This window comes from Glycine soja, chromosome 8 (assembly GCF_004193775.1).
Source record: "Glycine soja cultivar W05 chromosome 8, ASM419377v2, whole genome shotgun sequence".
NCBI lineage: Eukaryota > Viridiplantae > Streptophyta > Magnoliopsida > Fabales > Fabaceae > Glycine > Glycine soja.
The window spans coordinates 32,540,504-32,549,236 of NC_041009.1; the positions used below are offsets into that span (position 1 = coordinate 32,540,504).

Sequence of the window (8,733 nt, forward strand, 5' to 3'; positions counted from 1 at the left end):
GAAGCTAACATTTCAAAAAACGTTAAAAGTTATTGAGAAGTTATTAAAAAAACTTATTTACCAAAATCAAATAAATTTTTCAGTTAATAAAAAAAATTATGAACTAATTAAAATATCTTGTCGAACATAACCTTAATATTCTCCTAATCTAATAAACAATCAAATTCTCAAAAAGAAATGTTTAAATATATTTGAGATCCCTAATATATATATATATATATATATATATATATATATTTTTTTTTTTTTGAGTTCATGATAAAATTTTTAGTTATTATGAGTCTTCAGTATATTTAAATTTTTGTTTTGAATATCTGTATTTTAAGTGATGATATAACACTCTCAATGTAAATCTAAAACAAAAATTTTAATATATCTTTCATTCAAAATAAATAAATAAAATTTTGAGAAACTCATAACAAAGATAAAATATATAGCATACACCTAAAAGTTATTTAAGAAAAAAAAAATACTCAATTGATGGATATACACTCGTGTCTGATCCCATCTCATTGAATACTATTTCTTCTTGTCCCACAAACCAAAAATGTGAACGCTTTCTTTAGCGAAGTCGCTTAGCAGCAGGAGCAAGATGTTCACTTCTCTGCCCGTTTTCATGGCAACCACAACCCCCTCCTTACCCTTTTCACTTCTCAAACTCAAACCACCCTCTCTCACCCCATCACTCTTCCGCCGTACGCTCTTTCCCAATTCAACTCCTAATGCCGCCGCCGCCCCCCTAAACGCACCGTTTCGTCGTCCCCCACTTTCACTCTCTGCAGCTTCTCACTAACTCTCGCTAACGGAACAACCCGCAAAATCATCCGAAGCCGACACTGGAAGTACTCCCACCTCGCTCACCCAAACTGTCAGTCTCTCTCTTTCCACGTGTCACTCCTTCTCATGTCTCCCCTAAGACTTGTTTTGTTAAACTCTTCTAGAAGAAAAACATAAAATAAAATTTTCTATAAATCAAAATTAACTGATATGACATTTACAAATTAGATGATAATTTAAGGCTTTAAATATCGCAGTCGCATTAGCGGCACAAATTGCAGATAGTTTTAAGAAAACCTAAACCTTAACATTGCAGTCCAAATCATGATCCTGCATCTTTCTTTAAAACTTGTTTGCTTATCAAAAAATTAACTTTAGGCATTTATTAAATTTATTTTTTGAAATAAGTGAATAATTTTAATAAAATAAACAATTTTATATTTTTTAATGTATTTAATTAAATTATTTATGTTTTAAAAAATAATTTTTTTTACTTATTTAAAGAAACAAATCTTATATACTTTTTAAAAGGTATTTATATAAAAAATACATGTTTTAAAGTTAATTTTTTTAAGTTTAAACAAATTTATTTATTTTAATAAAATTAAGTAATTTTTTTTAGTGTATTTATCTAACATGTTTCCTAAAAAAAAAAAAAACAGATTTTTATATATTTTAATAAGAAAATCTTATTTATTTTTTTAAAAATACTTATATAAAAAATGGTTTATTTAAAGTTATTGTTTTTAAGTTTAAAAAACTGGCTTATAAAAAATTCATGTCATTTTTTTTTTCTTATTTTCCTTCGCTATCCAAACATAATGATATACTCTAATTTTGGCGTATCATTAGTCGTGATGTGAGATCTCCGATAACTTCGATCAACAGCCGTATGAGTATGAGTGTCTCTGTTTTCTTTTTCAGGTGTTTGGGGTAATCCATTTGGCGGTGTCCCTGGGCCTCATTCTGGCGGTGGACAAGTTTCTGAAGCAAGCGTTCGTGGCTGCTGCAATCAAGTTCCCGAGCGCGTTGTTTGGTATGTTTTGCATATTCTCGGTTCTGATTATTCTCGACTCCACCGTGCCCGCCGCCGCCACGGCGTTCGTGAGCTTCTTCGTGCCCGCGTTTATGTTTATACAGAGATGGCTCCCTCTGTTCTATGTTCCTTCTCTGGTGGTCTTGCCCCTTGCCGTCAAAGATATTCCCGCTGCCTCCGGAGCCAAAATTGGCCTCATTTTAGGTTAATGCTTCTTCTGCCTCTTTCTACTATTTATCTGTGGGTGAGTTTGTTTAAATTTATGATAAGTAATTTAAAATAATCATTAAAAAAAACGCTAATTTTATAAGCAGATATGATTTGTTTCTAAACATAATTTTTTAAAGCAGAAATAGCTTAGACAAATAGACTAAAAAACCAAAAAACTGCTTATTTTATTAAAATAATATTTTCTTAACGAATAAGTTGTGGCTCTATATTTCTCGTTTCCTTTGTTTATATGTTTCTTGTTGCTCAAGCTAAACTTTTTTTACTGCATCTTTCAAGTTGCCGAAGCTGCGCCACGTTTTTTCTTCTTTTTTCTATTCTCAAGTTTGGTTTATTTAGGCTTAAATACTTTTTTACTCATTTAACGTTTCTTTGTTTTTTGTCCTTGCAAATTTTTTTTGAGTCCTTGCAAATTATTTTTGATTTGTTTTAAGTCCTTAAGGCAATTTAGATAACGTTTTTTTCACTGTTCAAAGCGTTATCTAAAGTGTCTCAATGATTAAAAACAAAACAAACATAATTGGTAAGGACTAAAAACAAAAAATAATTTTACAAGGACAAAAAACAAAAAAGCGCCAAATTGCATGAACTAAAATGTATTTAAACCGTTCATTTATACACTGTTTGGAATAAGCTTCTCTATTAGTAGGAAAAGAAAATGAGAGGAAAAATGAAGTTTATTTTTGTAAGCTAAAATTAGCTTATGTAAAAATTAAAATCAGTTTCGAAAAAGTTAAAATCATTTAGCTTCTTAAAAAAGCTGATGAATAAACTAATTTTATCTTCATTTTTCTGGAAGAAACTTGTTTAAAGTGGCACTAGTGCAGTCAGCTATTTAAGGACTAAACTACTTTTTTGTTCTTGAATTTGTAATGCTCTATGCGATTAGTCCCTCAAATTAGGTAAATTTGAAGCAGAAAAAAAGTTAAAAAAACTGGTTTTGGCGACTGGGAATAAGTTGATAATTGATACACCTGAAGGGACATAGGCACTTAACGGGCCAAATCAGAACTATCTATGTTGTTAACTGATAGGCGTCAGGTTTTCGACTAGCAGGATTGATGGATACCAAATTGAGTTTTTTGTATTGTTTTGAAGTTTAGCTAATTTCAGGGACTATCTGGATATCACATCATAAATTCAGGAATCAAAATGGTGATTTACTGGATAATCATTAGTAGGATGTAAATAATTAGACTAGTTAGTATATAGTCAAATTAGTACGCATGGTAGGAGTTTGGGGACTGATTTGACCTAGGTAACACATTCAAGGACTAATAATGACTGATGAAATGCAACCTTGAGTGTAATGTTCATAATTTAGGGACTAATAAGTGACCTGTATTTTCTGGGGACTAATTTGATTATTTAGAGTTAATTATTAGATAATCTCAGTATTTTTTCATTAACTTTGTTTGACATTTTAAATTTTCAAGCGATGAATTGTCCCATCTCTGCCTTTTCCGCGTCTTTTGTATGATGAGCCTAATGTTAGTACATGTTAAAGATTCCTGATATTTATTATGTTGTTCAGTTGGAGGATGGCTGGCTACATTTTGTGTTGCTGGTTACGCGGCTATCGCAGTTAGAAAAGCTGTGAAAACGGAATTGGTAGAAGCTGAGCCTATGGGAAAGCCTGCTCCATTTTCCTTGAAATGTGGACATGGACTGCTGTTCTCCTTATATCATTTGTATCTGCATTATTTTACCCTACAGCACTGGGTACAAGTGCCAGAACATGCCTTCCATTTTTGCTTGCAGCTTCAGTGTTAGGCTACATGGTTGGCTCTGGGTAAGTATTTTCCTTTACACTGCTGCTTATACACGCGGAAAATTGCTTTTTCCGATGTATGGGATTTCTGATGAAAAACCATTGAAAAAAAGAGTGTTCTTGTACACATGGTAATGCTATTAAAGTTTTATTACACACTGTTATGGTTTGGAATTTTTATCTTTACTAGAAATTGACTTATTGTTGCTATTTTTCGTTTCCAGGTTGCCACCAAATGTGAAGAAGGTCTTCCATCCTATAATTTGCTGTGCATTATCTGCAGATCTGACAGCATTTGCTTTTGGGTATTTTTCCAGGTCAGGGCTTGAACCTGTGCTTGGTATGGTTACAAGGTAACTATTTAATTACTATATTATGTAAGTTTCTTTGAATTTGGTTGCTAACTTCAACTAGGAAAAGACACTTAAGATTTAAATTACTAGTTTGAAACTTATTCTGACTGTACTGTGTACATACATACCTTATGATTTATGATAATTCTTTGAAGTTCACTGGCAAATTGAGTAGAGTAGTGAACTGTTTACTGTTCAAATCAGGTTTGTAAAACCTTTTACTAGGACAATGAGGTATAAAATGACTTTCTGTTAAGATTAAGGTAATCTTCAGCTAAGCTCAACTGATTTGGTTTGATATACAACCTGAAAATTATAATAGTGTAAAGTTATCACTAGAGGGCTTTCTGTTTTATGTAGCCAGACAGTGTGATGGAAATCTATCACAACTTTCTGTTTTATGTAATGATATAAATTTGTTACAACTTCTATCAGTCTTTTTACTTATCATGTTTGAATATAAAAGAGCCTATAAACTTCCGATTTTATATTAAGGTCTGTTTTAATTTTTGTTCTGCCTAAGACGTAATAGTTTAAATTTTTTAATCCTTCGTTGTGCAAGAACTTTTAATAAGAACAGTCCCTACTACATCCTATCAAGATATGGGTAACCAACAACATGCACCCTCATGTCCCTAACATCCATGAAAAAGCTCCCATCTTCTGCATCTTGCACCCAGATGTAATGTATCTTTATCGTGATACAATTTGTGTTCATGTTGCTTCTCGGATGTAGCTGAAACCATTAGCAGACAAAAAGATTTTCAACTCAATAGGGAATGATCTTAGTTCAAGAATAATTATGAATTATAATGGTTCAGCTGTCTAGTTGCATGGAGAGTACACCTGACCTAGCATTTAATTTCAAATAGTTTTTTTCTTTTGCTCTGTCATGCACGATATGGTTATTCTCTCTGGTTCCCTCTTCCAATGCAATTCTTTTATTAATGCGATTTAAGCATAATGAACTATATTTGTTTCTGTTGATTCTTCTTTCTACTTTCGTAGGATATTACCTTACAAAGGCATCCTCTAATCCTGGAGCTGGCGACATTTTAATGGGATTTTTGGAATCTGTTATTCTCTCATTTTCCTTCTCTATGTTTAAGCAAAGAAAGGTAAACCTTCAAAGTTTCTCAGCATATAAAAAATTAAGAAGATGAATAAAGTATGTTCTCATTGCTGTCAGTTGCTTTTGATGTTTTACGCTGTTAGATAGATTGCATATAAACTTATACTCGGGCAATGTTTAATATGTTATGTTATTACTGAGTACAGAGTAGTTAATGATATGCAGTAGTAGTTCAATAAGACAATCTAACAGTACTTCATGTCAATGTTTTTACTTTTTCACCAAGTAAGCCTTGCTGTCTTCCTCGGAATTATGAGTGTGGATTGGTGACAATGACTTCATTTTGAATAGTTTGACCCTTTGACACTTTAACTGGATTTCATAAAACTTGAGTACAAGTGCATAATAACAATATTGTATTATCTTATTGCCATGATGCTAAGCTAAGCCACTTGGGTTGGGCTAATGATGTGGGGTTTTGGTTGTTTGCAAAAGGCATCTTTTTTTGTATGGTAAGTTGTACCAAATGATGTCTAGATGTTAGAAGCATATCTTATTCTTTTTTTTTTCTTTTTTAATTTCTTGCTGAATTAGCAAATACTCATGGAAGGTAATTGGAATAGTCATTCACTTAAATGGAGTTTCTTTTTGCTTAAATGCATATGAATTCAAACTTGGAGAGCGTAGAGCTATAAACATATTATTTCCTTATACACATGATGTTCCACTCGGCAGTCGTTAGCTTGATATATACCCCCAACCAAATACTAAACATGTTTTGAAAAGTTTTTTTGGCATCCCATATGAAATGATGGATAAGTCATTATATCATTAACTATTGATTTGTCGATCATTTTCAGCTTGTGAAAAGACACGCAGCTGAGATTTTCACCTCTGTCATCATCTCAACCTTATTCTCACTGTACTCAACAGCCTTTGTTGGACGTCTTGTTCAATTAGAACCATCTTTAACTGTGTCCATTCTACCCAGATGTATCACAGTGGCATTGGCCCTCAGCATTGTATCCTTGTTTGACGGTAAATATTATGCTCACACTGCAACCATTTATCCCCATAAATCCATAATCTTGTCTACGCTGGAACTTGACCAGAGTTGTGGACCAAATCCAGAGGTCACAACACAGTCTTAATCTGTTTGTTTGTACACCGTTCTATCTTTGAAAAATTCCCGTTGTATGCAGGTGCCAATTCATCTCTCACAGCAGCTGTGGTTGTATTAACTGGTCTGGTTGGAGCAAATTTTGTGCAAGCAACACTCGATAAACTCAGTTTTCGAGATCCAATTGCTCGGGGAATAGCAACTGCTTCTAGGTATATTCTGTGATCAATAGATAATAGTTCACTAACCAAAATCCCATTTTCACTGTACTCCACACTTCCATTACCACCATAAGTTAAAGGTCACCTACATTTTTTTAAGTTCTGTACTCATGAACAGAGTGGGGATTTTTTATGACTTTCATGGTTCGGTTTTACTTATTTTGAAGAAGCAATTGCTTATTTTTCCCATCATGAGGGAATTTTTGAAAAAAAAGTGATTATTTTCTCAACAAATATACAAAGCATGAATAAGTGATTATTTACTTACTCTTTCGACTAAATATTTATTTTTCACAGTGCCCACAGGCTTGGAACAGCAGCTTTGTCTGCCAAGGAACCTGAGGCTCTCCCATTTTGTGCCATTGCATATGCTCTGAATGGTATTTGGATCTATACTTTGCTCGATACCAGCTGTTAGACAAAGCTTGCTTGCAATTGTTGGCTGAAATTGTCATTTAGGTGTAGGCTGGTGCTATTCATTCCTTTCAATGCCATAATAACTTGAGTGCTTATCTGTTGGCTGCACAAAAATGTATAGGGCAAATTGGGCAATAATATGAATCATATATTCAGTAACACTATTGTGTCAATTGTATAGAAAGCAATAATCCATTAATTTATAATTTGTTCATATTCTATGAAGGAAAATTATCTATGTTGGATTTCATATTGTTTTGGAGGAGAGTTCTAGTACTTAAAAATATGAAAAATTTCAAGTTAAAATATATTTTTTGTCCTTGTTAAATTAGAAATGTACATTTTTGGTCCCTATAAAGTTTTAGTACATTTATTTGTAAAATTGAAATGTCATTTTTAGGCTTGGAACAAGGTTTGGTTGTTTTTGAATTAACGATTATGTTTTTTTTTACGTCAGTTATGCATATAACTAATGTAAATGTATGTTAACGGATGTAAAAAAAGTTATATATGTAGGAGTTGATAAAACAATTTGTTTGTCTCTTTTCTTGGTAAAAACATCGTATAGTAGGTAATGATTTCTTTCTTTTTATAAACTAAGTATCTCGTTTCCATTGTAACACTATCTTATCTTTTGCTTTATGTGCCTTTTGATGTATAAATTTGTAGTCTACCTAATTCTCTTGAGTCTACAACAAGTTTACAGACAAGCTCAAATATGATATTGTCTTTTTGCATTTGTGAAGTCCAGTTTAGAGCATGGAAGAGACCACATGCTTCTGCTTCCCTAGGATCTGGGGTGCCCAATGAATAAATAGATCTGGCTTTGGAAAATTTCCCACTTTGATCTCGCAGGAAAATACCTACACCATAGGTGTTGTATGACTTAAATATGATTGCATCAATATTGCACTTCCAATATCCAGTTGGTGGTTTCGACTAAGAGGAAGGATTTTGGACAAAAAATGCAGTGGTATGACTCGGACAATTACGCGAATGGTTCCATTGATGCAGGAATTGTAGTTTTTGTTTCAATGGATGTTTGAAGGATGTCTTGTGAGTCTAGCCAAATATTGTTGTTCTATTAGGCACCAAAGCATCATTGCAAAAATGATTTGTTTATCATCATCGAGCTTTTTTAGGAGGTCTAAGACTAGCTCATTTGTTCATTTTGCATGGTCAACACTATTCGAGATCACACTCCATAATTCTGCATGTCTCCATATTTGAATAGCTTGGTCACATCCCAAGACGGTGTGCCATTCATTTTCTATATTTGTGTTACAGAAAGCACATAAGCAAGTGCATTGCACACCTTTAGTTTGTAAGAAAGCGTTGATGGAGGACCTGCCATAGGAAGTGCTTGACTTTAAGTGGGATCCTTAGATTCCATATGCGGGTCTAGTCTCCATTTATCCTTGAACCTTGATTCTGAATCATCTCCTCCATTAAGTGATGGTATGCGGACTTAATTGTGTAGTCTCCTGAGCTTGTTAGGTGCCAAACAAGTTTGTCTTCATCAGTTTCATTTACATCAAAGAGAACTTAGGATGTAACAACATGCTTGTCATTTGCATTCAAAATTTGATCAATTATCTCTAGTCTCCAACTACCTTGTGCATGGTTTATAAGAGTATCCACTTTTAAAGATTCAAGACCAAGAGGAGGATAAGTAGATATATATGGGTTTGTTGTTAAGTGAATCCATGGTTGTGTCCAAACATTGATCAATTTGTCA

General features: G+C 33.1%; 1 pseudogene; it reads left to right on the forward strand.

The window, feature by feature from the left end:
• Nucleotides 1-1,635: 1,635 nt before the first annotated feature.
• Nucleotides 1,636-7,323, forward strand: LOC114422941 (annotated as a pseudogene).
• The last annotated feature ends 1,410 nt before the right edge of the window (nucleotides 7,324-8,733 follow it).